The 26,374-nt window shown below is 50.2% G+C and overlaps 1 protein-coding gene across 5 annotated transcripts in view; it reads left to right on the top strand.

Annotated features, from left to right (window-relative positions):
• Positions 1-26,374, top strand: part of MGMT (O-6-methylguanine-DNA methyltransferase) — a 307,544-nt gene that overhangs the window by 68,398 nt on the left and 212,772 nt on the right. The gene's annotated exons all lie outside the window — the stretch shown is intronic.

Genomic DNA, 26,374 nt, shown 5'->3' with positions numbered 1-26,374 from the left:
CCATTTGGTTAAGCCTGGCTTCCTGGTACAGGAGGCTGAGTAGTTACAAAGCAGTTACAGGTTGACACATTGCAATGGTCTGAAACATAATAAGGGTAGGTAATTCAGAAGCACTATGAAAACAATTTATTTTGGTTATGTTTGCAAGTAAACTGGTTTAGGGACAAGCGCCACTTGTAAGGTCCATATTAGACCAGCCAGTGCAAACCGGAAAAGCCTCACCCCGTGCGGCAGGGGGGCAACATCGGTTGCACCCGGCATTAGCAGCAGGATTTAGTATGGTATGATACCCCAGGAAGGCAAGTAAGGCAGGCCCATTCAGCGGGGACCCAGGAAGTACAGTGGTGTAGCAGGGCGCTGGAAGGTAATGTGGGGACAAGCGAGAGTCATGCCCTAGAAAAAGCAGCACCCAGGCAGGTGGGAATTGCGTCAGCGTTTAGTATGTAGGATGTTGGAGACAAGGTATGCTGTTGCAAACATTGTCTGGGTCTAGGCTGATGCTATTAGCTTATCTGAACACAAGTCTTGGCACACGGGGGATAGTCAAGGCACATACCTTAGCGAGCAGGTAGGATTGGAGCCTTCCGGCCCTGACACGGTCTTCTGGTGCACAGTTCAGGAACTGTGCTGAGGCCCAGACAGGGAATGCCGAAGGAGCCCTTAAAGGTTCCCCTTTAAAGGGGCCGGCTTTGACTACCGGCTCGTCTGTGGAGAGGAAGTTAAGGGAATCCCCCACCAATCCGCTGACTGCAGAGGCGGGATTTGCTTTTTTTGGCGTTCTTGGTAACACGCAGGAGGTTGCGTCGGTCATGTTCAAGTGGAGCACAGGCTCTGTAGATGTAATAATGAGCCCAGCAAGGGCCTTCTGGAAGGTGCTGGATTCTGGGTGCACAGATCTTCTGGTGCACAGTCGAGGCACCTGTGCTGAGGTCCAGACAGGACCCCACACTGGGGTATAAGCGGAATGGATAAAGTAGACTGGTCCTGGATGGCTGAGGCACTTAAGAGAACAGGGGATAGGAAACAGCGCATTCGCGAGACGCGCATGAGGAGCTACTCGCATCGGCTCCCGCGGCAATATATCCTGTTAAACTCCCATTATTGCGAAAACACGCCCGACCTCGGACAGCATCGAGGCAGCGGTCCCACTCAGGCAGCAACTCCTGCAACCTGGAGCAGAACCGGACCTAAGAACACGAGCAACGTCCCGGAGTCCGCCCGTGCGAGACCCTCCGCCATTGCTGGGCGGATGTGAGCGGCCGCTCCACCCCTCCCCCTTGGGCTGCCGTGGCCTTCGGGGCCCCGGGGAAGTGGGTGATCCTTGGACCGCAGACGGCGATACCACGCCTGCCATGCCATGTAACCGCCTCTTTAAACATGCGCCCAGATGCCCCGGGGCAAGGTGCGCACTATAAATAAACAAAATACAAATTAATACACGCCAACGGACCACCGCTGGGAGAAATCCGCCCCTCCCTCCCTGCTAGAATCCAGGTACGGCGGCCAGACGAGGACCCGAATCGCGGGTACGGCCGCAACTGACGTCCCGCCCCTGTGGCTGCCACGACCCGGCCCCCTGGCAGAGGACTGCCTCATCCACGTGGCGGCCAGACATCCACAACGCACCGAGCAGCTGGATGCCGACAACACGGGCACCCACTCAGCGCAGCCCGAACCGGCACCACAGACTGGGATGAGACACGGACCCCCTCCGCACCCCATCCACCCCCCCCCAATCAGCGAGACTGCAGCACCTGGGGACGAGACGTGGCGGGGAAAAAAGGGAAGACTGGGGGCCAACCGCACCAACAAGGTACGTGCAACCTCCCCCGCCAACCCTGCAAACAATTGGACAGTGACCCGTGCTGGGGAGGCAGTGCACCCTTCTCTTGTTCCCCTTCAACATAAGAGATCAGCCCAAGGAGAAGCTGGACGACGGGGGCCGGGCGCGCTCCCCTCCCCCAACAACATAAGCCCCCTGAACCTGTGACAACGCCTGCAGCCTCCCCCCCACACACTCCACGATCGGTGAGGGGCCCGGGCAGCGGGGCAGCATCGGTAATACACGCCGCTGAAGGGACGGGGGTCCCTGTTGAACTGACCATAAGCCTGCGCGCATAAAGCAAAACACTGTTCAAATACTCCATAGGGAGGAAGTTAAAACTCTGGGTGACATTGCGCATCACCTCTCCTCACAACCAACTGAGCCGCCCCTTGTCCTCGGTGGACCCCCAGACTCTGCGTGACCTGAGGGACTGCCCTGTCTCCCCCTCGGGACCCCCCTGTGCAACCTAAACCACAGGCAGAATCGCAGAAACCACGGGGGGCCACCCTATGTGGTGAAGATAGACATTGGCCAGCCCCACACCAGCGTATGAACAAGGACACGGTCCTCCCCACGAGGCCTCTATGCAATTCGGCTAAGATCACAGGAACCACGAGGGCCACTCTAGGTGTCGGGGATAGGCACGAGCCAGTGCCATACCACTAAGCAAGATTATCACTTGCAGCGGCTGCGTCGTTGCCACCCTAAACGTGACCGTTGCAGGGATTCGCAGTGAGCACCCTGCGCAGCCCATACACGACCGCCTGATCTATGTCTTGTCTGCCGACTCTCTCTCTCTCCTAGCCATTCCCTTACCGTGGCTACTATCTATCGGCCACCTGGTCAAATTTCCTCCTTCCTCTCTGAGTGGGCTGACCTCTCCTCCTCACTCCTGTCCTCAACCACTAAACTCCTCTTTCTTGGTGACTACAACATCCACCTGGATGCCTCCTGTCCCCCCTCTGGACTCTTTCGTGACCTCTGCGACTCTCTCTCACTCTCTATTCTCCCGTCTGGGCCTACTCATTCTGCAGGGCACACTCGTGATGCTCTGATCTCTTCTGACCTTCCCCTCTCTGTCCCTCCCTCCACTCCTCTCTCCTGGAGTGATCACTTTCTCCTATCCTCCCACCTCACCCTCCCTAACCCACAGGCAAAGCCACCCTCATCACTGACACCCACCTTCTCGGTCATCCGACCCATGAAGCGTGTGTCAGTTGAGGCTTTCGCTGCCACCTTCTCACCCCCCTACCCCTTCGGCTGACTCCCACCCTGACACAGCCCTCTCCACGCTCCACTCTGCTATATCCAATACTCTTGATATCCTTGCCCCTGTCATGAGAATCCACCTGAAGCCCAAAGCCAAATGTAACTCCTGGTATGACTCGGATCTCGTCACCCTAAAACGCAAAAGCAGGGTGGCAGAGAGGAAATGGCGTGCTTCATGTTCATCCTCTGACAAACTGGCCTGCCGCCTGCTCCAAAGGCAATACCGTCTCTCCGTTCTCACCAAGAAGAGAGCCCTTATCCAATCCCGCATCTCTGCGGCATCTAACAATTCGGCCGAACTCTTAAAATCTGCAAGGAGCTTGCAGTCTCTACCTCTTCTGTCCCCTCCCAGGCCCTCTGCACTGCACTGGCCTCTCACTTCATCTCTAAAACTCAGGACATCCTGTCCTCACTCTCCTCCTATAACCTCCCTCCCTCTCTTCCCGGCTCTTCCTCCAGCCCTTCTGCAGCCACCCCTCCTTCTCTGCCTTTCCCCTTTTCTCTGCTGACGAGGTTTCCAGACAAGTCCGATCTATGAAAGTCTCGTCTAAACAGGTTCACCCCTGGTCCTCCAAAACTATCAAGGACCACATCGACTCTCTGGCTCCTGCCCTGGCTGACTTTTGCAACCACTCCTTCGCCTCTGGAGTCTTCCCATCCCCCCTTAAGCACTCCCTTGTGCACCCTCTTCTTAAGAAACCCTCTTCCGACCCCTCCTGCCCGACTAACTATTGCCCAATCTCCATCACTCCCTTCCTGGGCAAGCTCCTGGAGAAACTGGCCATCTCCCAGCTTAACCTCCATGCTGAATCTGTTGGTAGTCTTCATGACCATCAATCTGGCTTCAGAGCTGCCAGAAGCACGGAAACTGCTCTCCTGAACATCCGTGAGGACCTGCTCTCGAACCTCGACTCCAACACTTAGTGTGTTCTCATTCTGCTCGATCTCTCTTCTGCCTTTGACATTGTCAACCATGCCATCCTGTTCAACCGTCTCTGTGATAACCTGGGTATCACTGGTCAGGCTCTGGCGTGGCTGACCTCTTTCCTTTCCAATCGTCCCTCCCAGGTCCAACTGGGGTCCTTCCTCTCTGACATCTTTTTCTCTACCTGTGGTGTCCCCCAGGGTTCTAATCTCTCTCCCTGGCTTGTCAACCAGTATCTGGCACTCCTTGCCCACCGCATCGCCGCTCTCTGCCCCAACTTTCAGTGCTATGCGGACGATACCCAGCTCATTTTCAGGCTACCCTCAGCCTCCTCCTCTCCTTCCCTCATCTCTGACTGTCTGTCTGCTATCCAGGAATGGTGTGCCGCCAATGACCTCTGCCTTAATGCCAGTAAGACTGAGATTCTACTCATCGGCACGCCCACTCCCTCCTTCTCTGCAGCTCTCTGGCCAGCCTCTCTTGGCCCTCTTCCTGCTCCTACCTGCAAGGCAAAAAACCTCGGGGTCATCTTCGACTCCACACTCTCCTTCTCTCCTCATATATCTGACGTCTCTAAGAAGTCACACTACCAGCTGCACCTCCTCAGAGGTATTCTTCCCTTCCTCTCCTTCCCCTAGAAGCTCACTGTCTCCCGAGCCCTGGTTCTCTCGAAGCTGGACTACTGTAACAGCCTCTATCTTAATCTGCCTGCCTCCACTCTCCGCCCTCTGCAACACATCCAGAACAGGACTGCGAGACTTGTCCTTGGCCTCAAGCCCAGGGACCGTATCTCTCCAGGACTGAAATCTCTACACTGGCTCCCAGTGGCTGCAAGGATTAAGTTCAAAACCCTCTGCATTGTCCACAAGGCCTTCTGGGGCCTGGGGCCTAAATACCTTCAACTCTCTCTTCCTAAATATCTTCCTTCCCGAGCCCTTCGCTCATCTGTCTCCAACTCCCTCAGGGTCAGGCGCTTTCGAAGCAACGAGCTCCGCGGCAGGGGCCTCCCTCTGGAACAGCCTTCCTGCCTCCCTGAAACTTGAGGAGAACCATCTCCGGTTCCGGAAGCACCTCAAAACCTTCCTCTTTGCTTCTGCTTTCTCTCTCCCTCTCCCCTGCTAAATTCATCACTGAAACTGCACTGAATCTGCAACTGGGCCACTCTCTCCGACCTCGGTCCTTGGCCCAGCCACTCTCCACTTGCACTGCCTCCCTGGCAACCCCTGCACTGCGGGACTGTCTCTGTATCCCTACAGCCCCCCCTCCCAAGCACTTGTCTGCACTTACCTTGCACTTGCCACCAGCTGGCCCTATTACTTATTTTTTATTCTACTTACCCTGTACTGCACTTCCCGCCCTCCCCTTCCCCTTGCACTTTTCCCTCCCCCCTACCCCTGCACTTGCGCGATCTAAATGACACCTGGCCTAGTAGGATCGTTGTCTGTCTTCCCCTTGTTTCCCCCTCCCTGCCTCGTCGCGCCTTGAAACACTTGTGTATAGGCGCGTTACAAATGCCATATCATATCATATCATATACAGGACCTCTCCCGACCCCACATTCAACCCCGGTGCGCGGACGTAAAGTATCCGGATCCTTGCTACACAGAGCCGCTCGACCAAAACATGGGGAAGGAGAAATCCAAGCAGCAAACGCTACAAAGCAAAATGGACCTCTACACTGTGGGGCCCCCTTCCAGCGTGAGCTTCAGCCCCCAGAAGAGGTGGGCGCCTCCGGGGAGCCCTGCGACCCCCCTATCTCTCTGTCAGACCTCATGAAAGCGATTGGGGACTTGAGGACATCCTTGGAACTCAAAATGGGCGGCCTATCCTCTGAGGTGTCCCTTATACACCAAGACCTCCGCATCCTATTGACTAAGGTGGGGGAAGCGGAACAGAGAGTGTCTGACACAGAAGACGCGGTCCACCGCATGGAACAGCAACTCACCGCGATCGCCCAAAAAGTGGCCCAACTGGAAAACCGCGCCGAGGATAGTGTGGGGTGGGAGTTGCGCAATAATCTCAGGATCCTCGGAATACCAGAGAAAGAGGAAGGCCCCAGCGCAGAACTCTTCTTAGTAGATTGGCTCACCCATGTCTTTGCCCCTAAGAAGCTATCCAAATTCTTTTCCGTGGAAAGGGCACACAGAGTCCCCACCGGCCGACCTACAGCGGGAGCGCCGCCCAGAACAATGATTGCACGTCTTCTGAACTACCGCGACCGCCTCCGGCCCGATCACATACAACGGCTACAAGGTCGGTTTCTACCCCGATTACAATAAAGAAGTCCAAAAAGCCTGCCAGTCATTTGACTCTGTCAAGAAGAAGCTCCAGTCACTATCTATCAAATATGCCCTCTTCTTCCGGGCATTGCTAAAAGTCCAGTATGAGGGCACTACTCACCTGTTTTACAACCCTAAAGATGCATGGGACTGGCTTGAAACCCAAGTCCTCACAGACTCCAGGGTGAGGCGTACGCCATCGGGCCTGCCCACAAAGCGGCCTCGGCCTGGGAGACCCTCGCCCTCTCGCTCTCCGACCACTGCAGACGACAATGCAACAGGGACCCCTACGGAAAAGGGATGAAGATCACACACCAAGGGGACTAAACTGCAGCTCGATAGAATGGCAGTGCTCACTTAGCGGCCGCCTCCCCTAATGAGGCGCGTGCACTATCACAGCCCGGGTTATCCCAAAGAAGTTTATCAAGTTATAAGTTTAATGTTTGGGCGACAGGTGCTCCCAGTTAGGGAGGACGTACAGGGTGGGGGGAGTTTAAGGACTATAAAGAAACAGAATCAAAGGACAAGAAGGCAAGATACAAGAATACGCCGACAAAGAAATCAAGCACTGTCTAGGGGCAAGACCGCTGACACAATTATCATCCAGGCAGCAGGTACACTAACACGAGACGGCCCCAGGACGCGTCCCCCAAAAGTACATTGCTACACACCTCCCGAATGTGTGCGACCGCCACTGATCCTTCCAGATGCCCTGATAAGAGACACACACAGATAGAATGAACCCCAACAAGGTAACCGTGCTCTCCTGGAACGTTAATGGCCTCGGCTCCAGCATAAAGCGAAGATTGGTGCTCCAGTACCTCAACCGATACTCGCCGGACATTGCCCTTCTAAACGAAACACATTTGTTAGGCACAAGCACTAACTTCTTCAAAAGATGCAACTACTCACACACCTACCATGCCGGATTCACAACAGGAGCTAGGGGCACGATGATACTCGTCCACAAGCGAGTCCCCCTGCAGGTTAGGAAAGTCAAAACTGACCCCCGGGGCCGCTACGTTATGATGCTGGCCGACATCTGGGGCGAGAAATGGGGCTTGCTGCAATTTATGCCCCCCCCCCCCACGCAGACGAAAGAACTGCTATCCGAACTACGGAATCTGCTATTGGAAGACGAGGCCGATGTATGGGTGATTGTCGGGGACTTTAATGAAGTGATGGACACTGCAGTCGATAGATCTCACAGGAGATCGGGAACCCGCCCTGCCTCCACACCACTCGGCATGTTCGCCGAAGCTCTGGGAATGACGGACGCATGGCGCTCACTTCATAACGATGAGGCTGCTTTTTCCTTTTTTTCGGGCGTTCACAAGTCATTCTCCAGGATTGATTATGCCTTCATCCCCCGCAGCATAAATCACTGGCTTCTTGACGCTGAATTCCTCGCAAGGGGGATTTCGGACCACTCTCCGCTCCTTCTGACCATGAAGAACTCCTGCCAAGGTCCGGATCGTAACTGGCGCCAGAACACATATCACCTACGTCTCCCTGAAATTGCAGAGGAACTGGAAAAGAAGACAACGGAATATTTTGAAAACAACGAAGGCTCAGTGGATTGCCCGATCTCGCTCTGGGAGGTGTACAAGACTGAACACTCCTCACGAACGACTCCGACATTGTTGAGGCATTTGCTGCCTACTATAAAAAACTCTATACCCCACCCGCCGAGAGCCCGCCTTCCGAACCCTCATGCTACTTCGACCGGATAGAGATCCCAAAACTCTCACAGCGCCAAACAGACCTCCTGAATGCTGAAATCACTGTAACCGAGGTGCAAGAGGTGCTTGCACAGCTCCAACCCGGGAAAACCCTGGGCCCCAATGGGTTCCCTGCAGAAACATAGAAATGCCTCGGTGGTACACTACCCACCCACATGCACCGTATGTTCCTACGCAGCAAAGAGCTGGGGGCACCCCCCCGGACCTCAGGAAGGCATGCATAATAGTCATACATAAGCCCGGGAAACCCCCAGAGGAATGTGCCTCCTATCGCCCCATATCACTGATCAACGGCGAAGCCAAGGTCCTCGCCAGAACACTCGCCAACAGACTACTGCAGGTGATAGAGATCCTCATCCACCCAGACCAATGTGGATTCAGGCCCAATAAATCCACCCGCATGAACCTGCGTAGAGTTCAACTGGCGCTGAGTAGAGCCAAGGAAATACCAGCCCCACTTGCACTCCTGGCGGTAGACTTTGAAAAAGCATTTGACTCTGTGGGGTGGGAGGCTCTATGGGCAATCATGGCTTGGATGAACCTGGGGCAAACGTTTATATCATGGGTTAAATTTCTCTATAGACTCCCAGAGGCCATGGTAAGGGTGAACGGCAGGTCTTCTGAATCATTTCCCCTGGGTCGATGTACGAGACAGGGGTGCCCGCTCTCCCCGGTTCTTTTCCTCCTGGCCATCAAACCACTCGCAATTGAGCTTAGAGCTAACACTAACTGGACAGAATTCGCCTGGCCGGGGGGGGGGACCGACTATCATTCTACGCGGATGACCTCTTCATATACCTCAGTAACCCACGCACTTCCTGCCCGATTGTCTCCCTCATTCTTAGGGAATATCAGAACTTTGCAGGCCTAAAGGTGAATGAGGCCAAAACCATTTACTTCCCGATCCAGGGCGGAGAGTCTGTGATCCCTGAGACCTACCCATATCATGTCTCTATTAGGGAATTTAAATACCTGGGTATGCCGCTCAACCTGACACTTGGTGGGTTCCTTCAACTTAACTTACAACCAGTAATTGACCGGTTCAATAGGGATACCTCCCACTGGCAATCACTCCCCCTATCACTAATGGGCAGAGCTGCGCTATTCAAGATGATGACCCTCCCCAGACTGCTGTACGTACTCCAAAATGCCCCACTTGTCATTCCACGAGACACCTTCGCAATCATTGACAGACACCTTCGCACACTGCTGTGGGGTGGGAAACAACCCAGAATCGCTCTTGATACGCTTCAGCGATCAGTTTGGGAGGGAGGCATCGGTTTACCCTGTATACGCACCTATTACCTTGCAGCTCAGATCAGGGTAGTAAACAACTGGATACAGGCAGACCCCACACTCCCCCATATCCGCATTGAAATAGAGAGCATGACCCCGCTAACCCCGCTGCAGATCCTCTACGCCACCCACGACCAACCCCCGATGTTACACAGAATGACACACCATATTTGCCAGGCCTGGCGGGATGCGCACAAACTAATTGGCTGGAAAGGTAAACCAACACTATCGCAACCCCTTTGGCACAACGCGCTCCTCCCGGAAATAGTAAAGATGGGCTCCTTCGGTCACTGGCATGCAAAAGGGATACACACATTAGCGCACGTGATACAGGAGGGTCACCTCCTCGACTTCGAGGCCATGCAAGAGCAATTCGACCTCGCACCCATGGACCAGTTTCGACATGCGCAGTTGGCCCACGCCATCCGCACCCAATTCCCTGATACGACAACCATACCCCTCTGTACTCCCATTGAGACCAATATCCTCCCGCAAAGAATTGCCGCCAAGGTCACTTCCACGCTCTATCAAGCCCTTAACTCCTTCGGGGCTACTCAGCTCGACGGGCTCAAGGAGAAGTGGGAAAGGGATATAGGTCAGCTGGAACCAGACGGCTGGGTTGAGGCATTAATGTCCCCTAGAGAAATTGGTATAGAATCTAAACTCAGGCTAATACAATTGAGAATCCTTCACTGCTCATACCATTCACGCACGGCCATGGCCAGATGGGGGGGACTGGAAGACGAGACATGCCTCAGATGCAAAACGGAAGAACCTGCCATCTTCTACCATATGATATGGGACTGCCGGGTGTTACAGGTCTTCTGGGAGAGCTGTATTAACACGATCTCTGCCACCCTGGCGACACCAATCCCTAGGGATCCCAAAATGATACTCTTAGGCATCGGGGTGAAGTTGATCTCTCAAAATATGAAAAAATGTCTTTGGCGATAGCATTTGGGGCAGGCAAAAGATTAATTGCGGCTAACTGGGGCTCTGCCGACCCTCTGTCATTGAACCGCTGGAGTAACGAGCTGGACAGATGCACGGCCTCGGAACGCCGGATATATAATGCACGGGGCTGCAACCGCAAATTCGAAAAAATATGGGGTAAATGGCTTGATGCTCAGTGAAATTCGTTAATGAAAGTAGATCTGTACCGCTGTTAACATTGGTTACCTGCCTCATCCCACAAATGCCTGACGGCTCTCGGCCCTACAGGGCTCCTCTTGTTTTTGAAATTGTCATGCTGCCTTGGTCAGATGTATGCCTACGATTCATGTTTGTTTTGTTGTTGTGTTGTTTATAACTCAATAAACAGAGTTATAAAAAAAAAAAATGAGAACGGGGGATAATCAGGAAAGACTCCCAAAAACAACTCATTAGCCTAAGGGACCAGTTGAAAGTAGTCTCCTGGAATTCTCAGGGGAATAGCCACCTGTTTACTAATGCTAAAGTGATTAATTTATTGAAACAGTCTGGCGGTGTCCTCTTACAGAGAACATGGTTGACGAAGCCCCCTGTGCTGGAAGGCTATCAGGTTTTTACACTGGAAGCGAGACCCAGTACAGGGGGTCATCCTTCTGTAGGACTACTAACCGCAATAAGATCTTGTCAGGGAGTAATCGCTACCAAAATCCTTGACTCCCATACGGTATTCTAGCAGTGGCATTATCATCAGGTAAACCGTGTGATTTTAAGCCACTTTTATTGTCGAATGTGTACTGGCATACAGGGTTGAGTGATTTGGCTATGTTTTTGAGTATTGTCACAGAGTTAGTGATAAACTGGAAATGTCAGAGGATGATGGCCGCGTAATCCTAGCGTGTGATATCAATTCCTTATGTGTTGAATTGGAAATGGAAGGGGGTAACTGGAATGAGACATCGAATGATCGTGGTTATAAGAAAAAGTAGAAGGCGGGTAGTAAATGGATGGTTGGCCTCTCCTCTGTCGGCCTGCACATGTTAGATGGGAAAGTGGTGGGCACTGTCCTAGACTTCCTACGGTGCAGCGAGGTATAAGTGAATCTATGCTTGATTTTTCTTTAAACGATTTCTCTTTATTCCAACAGCAACTAACACTTAGAATCACTAGGAATGGGTGGAGTGACCATAGCATGTTGAGTGTAGACTTTGGATCCCTTGTTGGAAAGTGAGACCAAGGGGGTGTAAAAGACCTAATGGTGAATCGAGGGAAAAATATGGTGCCCTGGAGGGCAACTAACATAATGCGTTTTAGCAAAAACATGGAGGAGATGATAAAAGCGACCACCTATGAGTGGAAATTAATTTCAAATAATTTTGATAAGTCATTATAAGCCTTTGATGGAAACATATTACCAGAAAACACTGTGGGCCTGATTCATTGAAATATTTGTGGGGAAATCGGGGACTTGCACGCCAAACCACATGCAAGTCCCCATTCAGCGATTCATGGAATCGAATCCGCAGGACTTCTCTTGGACTTGCATGGAGTTCGCACAGGCTCGGCACATCTCTGCGAGCTGTTGATCACCTTGTGCGAGACACCACAGAGAGCATGGCCGTGGCTTGCGCAGAGGGCAGGGAAGGGGGCGGAACACCAGAAATGGGGAAGAACTTGTGAAAAAGTGGGCATTCTGAGGGATGGTCTGCAGGCAGTCCCTCGCACCCCCACAATTGTGCGGCACGAGATGTATTCATGGATTCGATCGTGCAACCTCTCAGCCGGGAAATGGCCACGCAAGTCCTTCATACTATCCTCCACCTGAAGGCAGGCGTAAGTACACTTGCGCATAGGGATCGCAGCACAGAGGTGGGTTTGCATGTCGGATTTCGGGGTACATGTACGCAACCGGTGTTCCGATCCCTCCTTAAATCCATCAAACCCTCCGACTGCAAAGGGGACGCTTGCCCGACTCAACTTATCAAAGATTGTGCCCCCCACCCTTGCCCCTTTCTTTACAGCCTTTATCAATGCTTCTTTCACCACTGGCCATGTCCCTGTGGGCCTCAAGGAAGTTTGGATTCACCCTCTCCTTAAAAAACCTGCACTTGACCTGACTGCCCCAGGTAATTACAGACCTATTACCACGGTGCCCTTTTTATTAAAAATCCTCGACAAGGCAGCCTATCTGCAAATCCCAAAATTCCTTGAGGTAAACAAGCTTCTCGGCCTCCTACAGTCAGGCTTTCGCCCTGGACATGGGACCTAAACGGCTCTCTTGGACCTTAAAAACCAAATGGATGATCTCAGAGATGCCGGGAAACTGGCTCTCCTTCTGCTCCTTGATCTGTCCGCAGCTTTTGACTTGGTGGACCACAATAGTTTATGCCATCATCTCTTCTCCGCTGCCAACTTCTCCATCAAGGCCATAGCCTGGTCACCTCATTTCTCCAGGGTAGGGCTATGAAAGTCTTCTCAGACTAAGCCTGCGCCCACCCGAGCGCCTTAAAATGCAGAGTCCCACAGGGCTCCTGCATGTCACCAACCCTCTATAACTTGTTCATGAGGCTACTGCTCTACATTCTGGATGCGTTGGGCATCACATATACTAATTATGCTGATGACACGCAGGTCCTCATCCCCCTCACTGGCAACTATGAGTCTGACATGAAAACCCACGACTCCATCTACTCCACCATCCAAACCTGGATGGCTGAAAACTGGTTATGCCTTAACGGGGATAAAACCAAACTTCTGCTAATTGGTTCGCCTGCTACCCTAGAAAAACTGGACAATCAATACAACTCCTTCATGATTGACAACATGCCAATCCCTGTATCTCATGTTGTCAAGACCTTGGGCCTCATTACATGGAAGGCGGTAGCCATGGCGCTATTAGCGCCATGGCTACCCCCTTACCGCTGTCGGAGGCCGGGTTCCCGGAATAGGGACTTACCGGCCTACTCCGACCTTTACGGGATCGGTAAGTCCTCATTCCGTGAACCATTCCCATTTGAGCCCCCATAGGGCTCAATGGGAATGGGGAAAGAGCAAATAACGGTACCGCAATTTGCGGTACCGTTATTTGCACTGAAGTCCCTCAGCGGGTCCTGTCCTGAATGTGTGGTCTGACCATACGTTAAGGACGGCACCCGCTGAGGGACCTCGTAGTAGGGCGGTGGGGATTACCGGCACCGGTGCCCTTACCGGTGCCGGTAATCCCCCACCACCTTCCGTGTAATGAGGCCCCTTGTGTGTCTATTTAGATCTAACCTCTCAATGAGCAGGTAGGTCAATGCCATTGCATGCACATCGGCCTACCACTCCAAACTGCTCAACGCAACCAGACCATTTCTGTCAGAACAGAATTGCCTCACTATAGCGAAAGCAATCATTGGGTCTAGGCTGGATTATTGCAACGTACTCTTTGTAGGGACGTCCACTAAAAACATTAGCAAACGCCAGACTGTCCAAAATAATTCCCACAGGGCTGCCATCGGCATCTCCAAGAGGGACCATATTTTGGAGACAAGGAAGCAGGTACACTGGCTGCCCATCAAAGAGCGGATCAGCTTTAAAACTCTCACCCTTACACACAAATGCGTCCACAATAGGGCCCCCATCTACCTATCGCAAAGAATAGCCAAACCTCTCACAACCAGACCCAGAAGAACGGCCAAAACCAACGAATCACCACTCCTAAGACCAAGAGGGTCTGCGCTGCAGGCTTCAGTTTCCCCGTCATGGCTGCAACACACTGGATCACTCTACCACCTCACATTAGAGGTTTTGAGTCGCATATTGCCTCCAGGAAGGCGATAAGAACTATGCTGTTTGTATAATTGAGCCCTTTGGTAGCATTGGTGCTACTTATGCTGCATTCAGCTCTCTATGTGATGTAACCTATCTGTAACCACCTATGTATGTATCCTACAAAAATGTTTGCACTGGTATGCCACACACTCACTGTAACCATGAGCTAAGTATCCTCCTGTAACTAAAACACTCTATTGCAACAGCGCCTCGATGCCCTTGGGCTCGTAGTGTGCTTCACAAATCTAAAAAATAAAATAAATAAATAAAAGTTTCTAATTTAAATTCACTGTATCATTAGGGCAAGGTGTGTGTGTGCGTGCACGCACGCGCGCGCGGTTGGATGTAAACGGAAAGACTTGGAGGACAAACTGCTGAAAGGTAAACGTGCCTTGCGTCACTAGGATTGGGTAATACTATTGACTTGTTTCATAAATATCCCGCTTTGGCTCATCGATCCTTGGAGCAAAAAAAGAGGAACAGTAGCACCTTACTTGAAATATATACCAAATCGCTAAGTCCTTTCGCGCTTTAGATGGAGCCTGCTTCACACTAAAGAGGTCCTTTGCAACATGATGAGTAACGAGGAGGGCTCATGTCGCCTTTGGGTAGATGCAAATACCATTGACATTTTAAAACATGTAATGGTTGAATGTATTGCACTTTGACCTATGAGAATGAGTTATTTTAGGAAATTGGTTGATGATTTAAATTATGCTGATGGCGATTTTTTATGCAACCGATGCTTGTGTGTGAATCAACACACAAGCATCGGTGTTAATCGTTTGGGTTCTTAAAGATTAATTACTTTTAGGATGTTTAGGTTTACAAAATTACTTCGTTTTGACATAATAAAGCGACTGGGCGTTCTTTTATGGAGGGGGACGAGGATTTCTAAAGTGATTGTTCTTTTGCACATATTTGTTTAATCATCTGTTAATCATTGATTTTAGTATGAATATTGTATTTCATTCTTTTTGTACCCAATGATGGATATATATGTTTTTAAAGTTGTTGTATGATCATTTCCCCTTTTTATGACACGTATTGTAAAGGTTTAAACATAACACAATTAAAAAAAGAAAAATAATAATATGTCGTTACCATGCAAGCTGCCTGCCCAGCATAGCCAGCTCCATACCCGGGGGTGGCCAGGGGCAAACAATCACATCATACCGACTGACCCTCTTATCCACTTTCACCACCATTATTGAAAGAGGTCACAGGGCCCTCTGTCCACCTGCCCTCGGAGTCTCCCCAGGCACCTCTGCTCGCCATAGATAGTGCACCGCTTGCAACATACCGTCCACCAACAGCGCCCTGGTGCCCCCACACGTCTGCAACGTCTTAATGGCGGTGGTAACCTTGTGGGTGTGGTGCTATTTGGGCAGGCACGTGGGGGGCCAGAATAGGCATCCTATGGTGCATACACCACTGTAGAGGCGCGTGGGTATCCAGTCACATGTTTGTAATGGCAAATCTCGAAATAACAAACCGAGAATATAAAAAATACCGATGTTGGAGAATTTAATTTTTTAAATATGTCGATTCGCATGTTAGTTATTGAAAGAATAACATCTTAAAAGTTGGGGGGTGGGCTATTGTGGGGAAGGGGGAGATTTGGGAAGTGTCCCCCTGTAAATATTTGAATATTTGCATAATTGTTAATGAAAAACAAACTATACATATAATTAACTAGCAAATAGTGCCCATACTCTGTACGGGTTCTGTAGACAGACATGATAACACTCTCATCAATTGTTGAAAATCACTGATCCTGTAGGTCGCTGTTCCGATTCGCTTATCGCTTGATGTGCTTTGCACATTGAAGTAAACTGCACTGAGAATGGGCTCATGTGGCTGGCTGACATACCCGGAGCAGACGTTGGGGGAGGCGAGAGTTGGTGTGCTGCAGCATACTGGGACCTTCTGTGCGCTCTCCCCACTTGTGGCCTCACCCTGGCACGGTGCCGTGCTTTGCAGTGCAAATATCTCAGAAACGGTGCATCCTAGGGCCTTGAGATGCTGATCTCATGTGTGGAGGCGCTGAAATCTGGGGAAAGGGGTGGGGTGTCCAAATGTCATCTAGTTAGTAATATTTGGAGGGTCCTAACAGGTAACCATGAAAAATGTGGTGTAGATTGGTGGAACGGTGTGGAATTAGGAACAGACTAATAGATGTTCTGCTTTATACATTTATATGGAGAGATGAGATATGTGTGGTAAAGGACCGCGCACATATTGTTTAACTGTCTTGTTATGCTAGCAAAGTCCACTAGGTGGCAGAGCAAGGCAGAGAAACAATGGGCCTGTTCATGGGGCTGTTTTATAATGGGCAATCCCATAGGAAAACGTTCCATGAAACAGGCCCTATATATTGAGTTAAAATGATTAGGAAAATAAAATAAAACGAAATTGATAGGTTGGCGATGAAAGGCAAGAGATTAGGATCGGTAAGAAAGGTTTTTCATTATTTTTCTAAAGAAAGCTACATTTTTGTTATTTCATTAAATAAGTATTTCCCCACGATTTACAGACCCATGACTACCATATGACCATGGGTGCAGTTGAACTTCACAACACAGGATGATAAAGTAGAGATGAGTACGCCCAAGCACCATCCTACGGTATCAGGTAATATTATCCCCATATATATGGTCGCCATAAATAATATCGCTGGGAAAAGGTTGCAGCGATATTATATGGGTGACCATATATATGGGGACAGGGGCAAAAAAAAAAAGAAAAAAAAAGTTTGGGGGTTGCGGGGGTGTCCCCCGCATGTTCCATGCAATAATGTCGCCACAAAAAACAGCAATTTTTCTGCGATATTTTTGCATGGCGAGATTTTTATTACATGGAACCCATCCTACACTCTTGTAGGAGACTGACTGCGTAGTGAGCGAGGGCATTGGAAAAGGGTAGGTGGAGTGACTTCCCTCAGAGCTGGAATGATAGCCCCCAAATATTGAGAGTGGCTGTGGGATTGAGGAAGAGGGTGACAATATAAAGAAGTTGCTGAAGCATATCTCATGGCATGTTTTGTAAAAACACTTCAAACATACTCAACATTGGAGGTTTTAACACTGAAGAGTAGAGAAAGAAGTGAACAAGTTTAAAAAAGGAAGTTAAGGAGTTAATCCAAGTTAACGAGGTAGAACAGAATCAATTCCATAGACCAAATTTCACCGAGTCCAATTGATGGCCAATGCAACCAATAGCAGAAGGTTGCAAACTTGTGACTTTTGATATAGTTATAATAGCCTCGGAAGGCAGCAATCCAACCATAGTACACCTGTTCCTACTTATTTGGAGTTTTCATCAGCAGCATGGAAAATACTGCTCTGATTACTTACCGGTAATCTTCATTACTCCTAGTCCTACTCTTCCTCGTCACAGTACTTACCTCATGAGGCCCCTGCATCCGACACAGGACCTTCTTCTATTTCTTTAAATCCCTATAACTCCTCCCCCACATCCACGTCACTCATTTTCATATTATCAAGCCGGAGCATGGGACCTTCCCCGCAGGGAGGGTGAGGAGGGTCGTCAGTACTGTGACAAGGAAGAGTAGGACTAGGAGTAATGAAGATTACCGGTAAGTAATCAGAGCATTACCTTCACGTCCACTCTTCCTCGTCCCAGTACTTACCTCATGAGGTATACCAAAGCAGCAACAGTGAAAATGTCCCAATGAGACACAGAGCCAAAAACTTTGCAGCAAAACACACACCCACAATAACTCTTAATTCACATCCCCACAGACAAAACTCCAACCACGAAGGAACCAACCCCCGAGTGGGAGAAGCTCAACCCTTAGCGGTTGATGAAAATGCCTAGGCCAGCCAAGGCAGCAGCCTTACAAATCTCTGGCAGAGAAAACTCTCCTTGCATCGGCCCAGGAAGCCGCCAAACCCCTGGCGGACTGCCCCTGATCGTGCGCAGGCACAGGCAGGCCAGAAGCCACATAGGCCCTGGAGATCACAACCCAGAACCACCGGAAAATGGAAACCACAGATCCGTTATGCCCAGCCCCAGCCGGACCACAAGCAATCAGAAGACTATCAGATTGGTGGAAAAAAGCAAACCTAGCCAAATACTCCAACACGTCCCGCCGGACATAATGTTAAGCCAAGCCACCTCCTCAGGCGTTCTCGGATCATGAAAGAAGTCAGGGAGAACCAGATCCTGAGAGGTGTGAAAACCGAGATACAATTTAAGGGAGGAACTTCGGACCACACCTCAGCACCACCGAGTCTGGCAGCACCCTCAGGAAAGGAGGGTGACATAAGAGAGCCCCAATCTCCCCAAGCCTACGGGCAGAAGCGAGGGCAATAAGAAAAGCAGATTTCAGTGTAAGATGTTTGATATCAATCTCGGAAAAAGGGCTCAAAAGGAGGCCCTTGAAGGAACCGTAATACAAGAAGGAGATCCCTTTATCAGCACAAGGACAGGAAGAAGAAAAACCCTGGAGCAACTTCCCCACCAACACCTCCCCATCCAAGTGACCATCAGAGTCCCCCAAAAGGAATTTCATGGAGGCCCACCGAGAGCGAAGCCTGGAAAAAAACTGCCAGGCCCCTGTCAAAACCCAACCTGGAGGAATCGAAGGATAGCAGAGGCCAGAACGCAGGGGAGTGATCCCAGACTGCCCATACCAGTCTCGGAAATGGCCCCAATGCCTGTCGAACACCTTCAGAGTGGAGGGTCTAAGAGCATCCATAATGGACTCAACTACAGGTACTGAGAACACCTGAAATATCAACCTAGACTGAGCAATAGCCACACTGCCCATTGCATCCAGTACGCTTCCAACCGCAGATCCCCTTGAAGGGGACACGGCCACCTCAGAACCAGCCAAGGTTCCTAGGACCGAAGCTCCAACAGAGAGGGTAGCCAACTCTGGCGTGACCAGAACGGAGCTAACAACAACACAGTCACCCTGGACAATCTGATGCGCCAACCCACCCGGGGCAGAAGGGGAATAGGCGGAAAGGCATAAAGGAAAACCCCAAGGCCACTGTATAGAGAGGGCGTCCATCCCCCAATCCACTCGGCCTGAAACCGAGAGCAGAAGAGGGGAACTTTTGCTGAGGCCGGTGATGCAAACAGGTCTAGAACCAGGGGAACCTAATCTGACACCGGTCACCGCAAAGACCTGGGCCGACAGGACCAGTTCCGCAGAGGAGTGAAACCGGCGTCTGAGAAGATCCGCTTGAACATTGTCCACCCCTCTGATACGTGAGGCCACCAGAGACACCAGATGAGATTCCTCCCAGGTGCCTATCAGCGCTGCCAGAGCATTCAAGGAGCGGCCGGAACCCCTTTTGCAGTTGACATATGCCAAGGCCGTCGTATTGTCCGACCGGACCAAAACCGCTGACCGTCCAGCAACTCCTCGAAGTACAACAGAGCTTGGATAATGGCTCAACTCTTGCCAACTGGATGATCGCTGGCTCTCCCCAGATCTCACAACCCTTGAGCTGAGAGGACCCCCAATGTAGACCCCCCAACCCATTCTGCTGGCGTCGGTAGTAAGAGAGGCCACAGGAGGAAGGACCATGCACACCTCAGCCTGTATGTAGACCTGGAACCCCCCCCGCCACCATAGCAGGGAGACTCGCAGCGCTGGGGACACTGAAAACAAAACTACGAAAGCCGAGACGTCAGGAGCCAGTGGGAGAGAGTATAAGACACCAGGAGACGTAACCGAAGACGGGCTCAAGGAACTGGAAAACACGCAAGACGCCACGTGCCCCGTAACTTCAGCAACAGACGAGCCGAGACATACTGCCTTCTGAGAACCCAGCCCAAAACAGCCAGCAAGCGCCACCCCTGCACAACATCCAGAGTACGTTCCGCAAAGCCCCCACGTTGAAGTGTTATATCCGGACAAGCAGTGCAGGGCCTTGAGACCCATAAGCAGGTGACACATCCTAGAAGGCATAGGGACCAGGAACACCTGCAAGTAGAAAACTTGACCCTGAACAGGGAGAGGAACAGGCAAGATGGTAACCCACAACAACCATTCGGAGAGAACGGATCCCATGGCCAACTACTTGGACCGTGAGCTGGGTACCAAAGTCCTAATCATGCAAATCTGGACAGGAGGAGACAGGAACGGCAACTGATACCCCCCCCCCCCCTCCGGAAGGAGCCCATTACCCAGGAAGCCAAACCCCACCGGTCCCATACACCTCCGAGAAGACAGAGATGAGGAGCCAGGGAAAACCGCCAGTCACTGCACTTGCACCAGAGGAAAATCACAGGACGTTGAAGCAGGCCTGTGCCACAATATAACAGCATGCTGGTCAGCCCACAAAAAGATCTGACTTATCAAAAGGAAGATGCAGGACAGCCCAGAAGTCCAGCAGACCATGGGCCCCTCAGCCGACAGAGGAGCCACCAGGCTGGCGTCAAAAGGGCAGAGTACTGTCACAAAGCGGGGCAAAGCAATCCATCCCGGATAGCAGACATCAAAGGCAACCCCCTACCTGGGGTATGCCTATACTGGAAAAACCCACTGAAGTGACACCCCCCTCCACCGGCACCAGGGGCTCTGAGAACCCCTCTAAGCACAGACATATGCCACCATGTGCCATATCACTTCCCACAAGTTTGAGAGGAGGCGTGAAAGCAACACGCCGGCCCCGGAGGACCTAGGCCCTATAAGAAGAGACAGTGGGAACCCCCCTGCATGGCTGTTACTTCCATGATGCATTTTCTATAATTCCATGCCAGACAAGGGAAAAGAAAATCATCTCCTTTGACCTTCCCTTGCGCAGTTCAGAGGAAGAGGACAGGACAAGGAGTCTGCGTCCATAGCTAGCACAGACCCAAACACACCACTAACTCGCCACATGACTGAGAGGTGGCTTGAGCCCTGTATCCAGTAGCTGGTAGCCCCATGCTCTAAATTGTTCCAATGCGTCGGTCTAGGAAGGATGAAGGGCCGAGTCAGCACCGCTGAGACTCGAACCCGAAGTGTAGACTATGCCAGGCCGGTACTCTTCCGGCCGATTGCAGACGTGACCAAATCTGCGCCGTTTTCACAGGCTGCACGCAAAGAATGCAGCCAACATCCAGTGCATCCTGGGCTGTGTGTGTGTCTGAGGAGTGGGTGGTATGTGATATGCTTGTTACAGATCAGAGCCCCCGCACTTTCAAAGACTCTCTGCCACTGTCACCCCACGACAAGAAGCAGAGAGGCCTCACAACAAAAGGGAAGGCTAGCCCATACTGCCAAGTGCTGGCCATCATTTCCAATAAAGATGTGTACATAGAGCACGAGGAAACGGCCTGTCGAAGGAGTCAAGATGGCCATACCAGCAAGAGAGGGGAAAACATCAAGCACAGTCCTCCTCTCTCCTTACATTCCCCCAGAGAATGCAGCTAACATCCGATGCATTCTGGGCTGTGTGTGTCTGAGGAGCGGGTGGTATGTGACATGCCTGCGACAGAACAGAGCCCCCGCACTTTCAAATACACTCTGCCACAGTCACCCCACGACAAGAAGCAGAGAGGCTTCACGACAAAAGGGAAGGCTTAGCCCATACTGCCAAGTGCTTGCCATCATTTCCAATAAAGATGTGTACACAAAGCACAAGGAAACGGCCTGTCAAAGGAGTCAAGATGGCCATACCAGCAGGAGAGGGGAAAAATATCAAGCACAGTCCGCCCCTCTCCTTACCTTCCCCCAGAGAATGCAGCTAACATCCGGTGCATCCTGGGCTGTGTGTGTCTGAGGAGCAGGTAGTATGTGACATACCTGCGACAGAACAGAGCCCCCGCACTTTCAAAGACTCTCTGCCACTGTCACCCTACGACAAGAAGCAAAGAGGCCTCACAACAAAAGGGAAGGCTAGCCCATACTGCCAAGTGCTTGCCATCATTTCCAATAAAGATGTGTACACAGAGCACGAGGAAACGGCCTGTCGAATCAAGATGGCCAAAACAGGAGGAGAGGGGAAAAACATCAAGCCCAGTCCTCCCCTCTCCTTACCTTCCCCCGGGACACAATGCAGGACCCGGGACACAATGCTCATGCTGCGGTCCGGAGTCCAGCAAAGAACCGAGCGAGGCAATCCGTCTCAACTGTGACCCCAAACCCTGCAAGGGGCCCAGGAGCAGCGCCGCACCTGAGGGAGCAGAGGGCCCCGCCACACAGCGGTGCTCCCCAGTGCCCTGCACCGGGAAGAAAAAGTCCAACCTGCCGGAGGCAGGAACATTTTTACTGAGTGACGTGGATGTGGGGGAGGAGTTATAGGGTTTTAAAGAAATAGAAGAAGGTCCTGTGTCGGAGGCAGGGGCCTCATGAGGTAAGTACTGGGACGAGGAAGAGTGGACGTGGCGGTAATGCAAGCTAGGAATTATATCCTTGTGTAAATCTCCCGCCATGAAGGGAAGAAAGCACATTAGCACCCTGCTCAGAACACGGGCTGTATTCACCAAGGAAAGCCTGCATTCCGAGCATTCTCATTGGTGTCAGGCGCTTCCCTTCCCTGCTCTGCCTTCACCATTTAGCACCCATGTGGTTTCTCTACATGGGTGCTAATGGTGTCCTTTTTTTCCAAAAGAAAAATAAAACTTACCTATGTGGTGCATCTCGGCTCCAGCAGTGCTGCTCTGAGGGAAGTCCATTGTCCATGATGATGACATCACGGTCATCACCATGGAAAATGGACTTCCCTGACAGCACTGCTGGAGCCAATTTACAACATAAAGGTAAGTTTCTTCCTTTTTGTCTTTTCTTCTTTTTTAAACACCATTAACAACCGTGTAGGGAAACTACACGGGTGCTAATGGCGATAGGCGGGCCTACCCAGTCGGTTAATATCACCTCAATATGCTTTTCAAATGGTGGCGTCTTATGAAAACTGCATCAAGCTATCACTGAATCCAGTGGCAATAGTAACTTGGCTGAATGAAGAAGTTAAAAAGTAACAATCTGAAGAGGATGTGAAGGGGTATTACGCAGCACCAGATAATCTTGTTGAATTGTTTGAAATTCATACTATGGGCCTCATTATACGGATGGCGGTAAGGATTTACCGGTACCGGTAAAATACCGGTACCGGTAAATCCTTACCGCCTTACTACGAGGTCCCTTTGCGGGTTGGGGGATTTAACGCCTGCTTTTTGCAGGCGTTAAAAACCAACCCGCAAAGGGACCCAGGGAGCTAATTACGGTACCGCAATTTGCGGTACCGTAATTAGCGCCTTCCCCATTCCTATTGAGCCCTATGGGCCAAAAATGGGAATGGGGAAGGGCAATGGTGGAAGGGGGAATTACCGCCCCGCCAACCTTGGAATGGGGCGGTAATTCCCCTTTCCGCCAAGGCGGTGCCGGTATTTTACCGGCATGAACCATGGCGCTAATAGCGCCATGGTTCTCCGCCATCCGTGTAATGAGGCCCTTAGTTCTGTGCATTTTCCATCTCCTCATTGATGGCCTGAGGGTGATTTCTTCTGAAGCAATGGTTTAGATATTTGGAATTTTGGAAAATCACAAGAAAGCATTAAATGACATAGAACATGTTTTTCTGAAGTCCAACTAAAGGCTTAGTAAAATCATTCAACTGAGGCAGTACAAGACTCCACTCTTGGTATAAAGCTGTACCATCTGAGTACATGGTAGCGCAGACAGAGCAGCCAGGCTTATCTTAGGAGGGAGAGAGGGCTGTAGAATCAGTACAAATGAAATTGTAATACAAATGATCCAAAGAAACACTGAAACACTTTATATTGTAAAAATAAAGGATTTATTTAAATACAGGTAGGCCCAGATAAATGTAGGGGTAAATAAGCACTAACACATTATATGAAATCACAATTATAAAAAAAACACAACACTTAATTTGAACGTACACAGACCAAAGTATAGACCTTATTTGGAATACCTAACAGTAATTCTAGGGAGGTCAAAACCTTTTAATACACAGCGGAGTGGCGGAGAGTGGCAGTCCTGCAGTAATCTCTACTCTGCAGTGTCTGTCTTCCCTGTCTATCTCTATCTGGAGGAGGAGTTTTGCACCACCTATAAGTGAGCAGCAGCCGCGGAGCGGACGCGAAGCAGACGCAGAGTGACGGAGAGTGGCAGTCCTGCAGTCATGGCTGTCGAGGCTGCGAGGACTGCCACGCCAATAACATCACCTCTTGAGGAAGAGAGGCGCTTTGGCTCCCTTCTCCTGAGCAAATTCCAAGCTTGGGCTAAAGAAGCGCCATGTAAACACCAGTTCCTGTCAGGGTTATAAAAAAAACATGGGAACTACACCTAACATATTGTTAATAAGCACCCTGAAAAGTAGTGGGATGGAAGGGGGTCCTAGACTATACATGGCTTTCATAGATTTCACTCAGGCCTTTGATAGGGTTGACAGGACCAGCCTCTGGGGCAAATTAGAAGGCTGGGCCTGGCCAAACAAAATCTTAGACCCTATCAAAGCCCTGCACAAAAACACCACATTGAGAGTGCAGCTGAACTGCCAAGGGTCCTTATTGGCAATCATCCCTATTCAAAGGGGACAGGGCTGCCCACTGGCCCCTGCTCTCTTTTTGGCATACCTTGGCGACTACCAAACATCAGCAGACTCCGTCAGGACATTTCCACCTAAGTTAGGGAAGCAAAAAATCAGCAGATTACTATATGCCGAAGACCTAATTTTAATCGACCAGACGCCTATTGGACTACAGCGCCAACTTGACAACCTGATGCAATAAACAGCAAGGAATAACTTGGAAGTGAATAAAGAAAAAAACTAAAATAATGGTTCTAGAAAAAACAGCCAGGAAACTGTATAAGACAAAATGGCACTAACAATCATCTGAGATCAACAAAGTAAAGAGCTTCAAGTATTTAGGAATAACATTGGACAGCACAAAAAGAGAATCAGCAATTCAAGACGCCTTATGAGTAAAAATCCGAAAATTGGCAACCCAAGGAAAGGCCATTGACCAGAAATTCGGCCGTTTTTCATCCATACCAGCTATTGATTTCTATAAAATGAAAGTGGTACCCTCCATAATTTATGGCGCAGAGGCCATGCCATCGATACCGAGTGAAACATGGCCAAAACTTAAAGCGTATTATTGGAGGACAGTCCATGGTCTACCAATCTCTACACCAGTAGCGTCAATTCAAAGAGAACTGAGTCTCCTGTCCCTACAAGGGTCATTGACCTGTAACTCTTTGATGCAATTTAGGAAATGTTTGACTCCGACGTGCACGCTGCCCACAGACTGATTAACTCAGAGATGGAGAACTCATCCAACAAAATGCTACAGGGCAGGAAATACCGCTCTTCTAAATTCGATCAAGAGAGGAGAAGAAGAACTGGTAGATAAACCGGTCAAAGTGCTAAAAAAATTAAAGAACTAGACTGGATTGAGACTTTGGCTAAAGCTGCAGAAAACAAGTTAACATCACACTTGCCTCCTCATGTAAGGAAATTGAATGAACTACGGGGCTTCATTAAACAATTCCCTAGTAGGCCAGCTCGAAACTTCCTCCTAAGAGCTAGACTTAACCTGCTTCCCACCAACGAAATTAAAGCAATTAGAGGTCTCTCAAGTACCAACCATTGCAGATTCTGCCAAAAGCTAAACGTAAAAGAGACCATTCGCCACCTCCTTCTAACCTGTACAGAAACGGCAAAAGTCAGGTCGAAATATATGAAACATTTTTCATCAGATTTTTCCATTGTGGATGAAAACTGTTGGTGGTCCAGAATGATGAGTGGAGATAAACCGACTTGGCTAATAGCAACGTTCAAAATTCTTCAGCATCTAATGGCAGCATTGGAAAACCTACCAGAACCCCTGGAAAACCTCCCGGTCACTGGGACTTTAACTCCTCTTATTAAAAAAAAAAACTTCTGAAGAAGTAACAAGCTGTTTCTCTTCTTTTAACTTCACCTACTTCTACCATCTTCACCGACTAGCCACCTACCATAAAGAGCAAGGACTTAAAGAGCCAGCCTATGGCTGAAGAAAGTCTGAAAAGTCTGAAAAAGAACACTGAGTGGTCACTGAAGATCATTTTGTAAAAATCAATCAATATAGGTCACACCTATTCATGTGGAGTAAAAAACAATGGCTACTTTCACAATTATATTCAGTAATGCAAGGGCAGTAGACCCTACAAGTTGTACAATGACTCTCAGTACAAATCAATTAATCAGTAAATTGGACAATATACTTTTTGTGAATAGTGGAACACTTATTCCAGGTGCAGTAGAAACCTGTAACTACTTTTGGGATAACACACAGTTATACTAGGTGAGTAAAACCTGAGGTTGTA

Source organism: Ambystoma mexicanum, chromosome 3q, assembly GCF_040938575.1.
Source record: "Ambystoma mexicanum isolate Mex_15411 chromosome 3q, UKY_AmexF1_1, whole genome shotgun sequence".
NCBI classification, from domain to species: domain Eukaryota; kingdom Metazoa; phylum Chordata; class Amphibia; order Caudata; family Ambystomatidae; genus Ambystoma; species Ambystoma mexicanum.
This window is presented reverse-complemented; position numbering and strand designations above follow the sequence as displayed.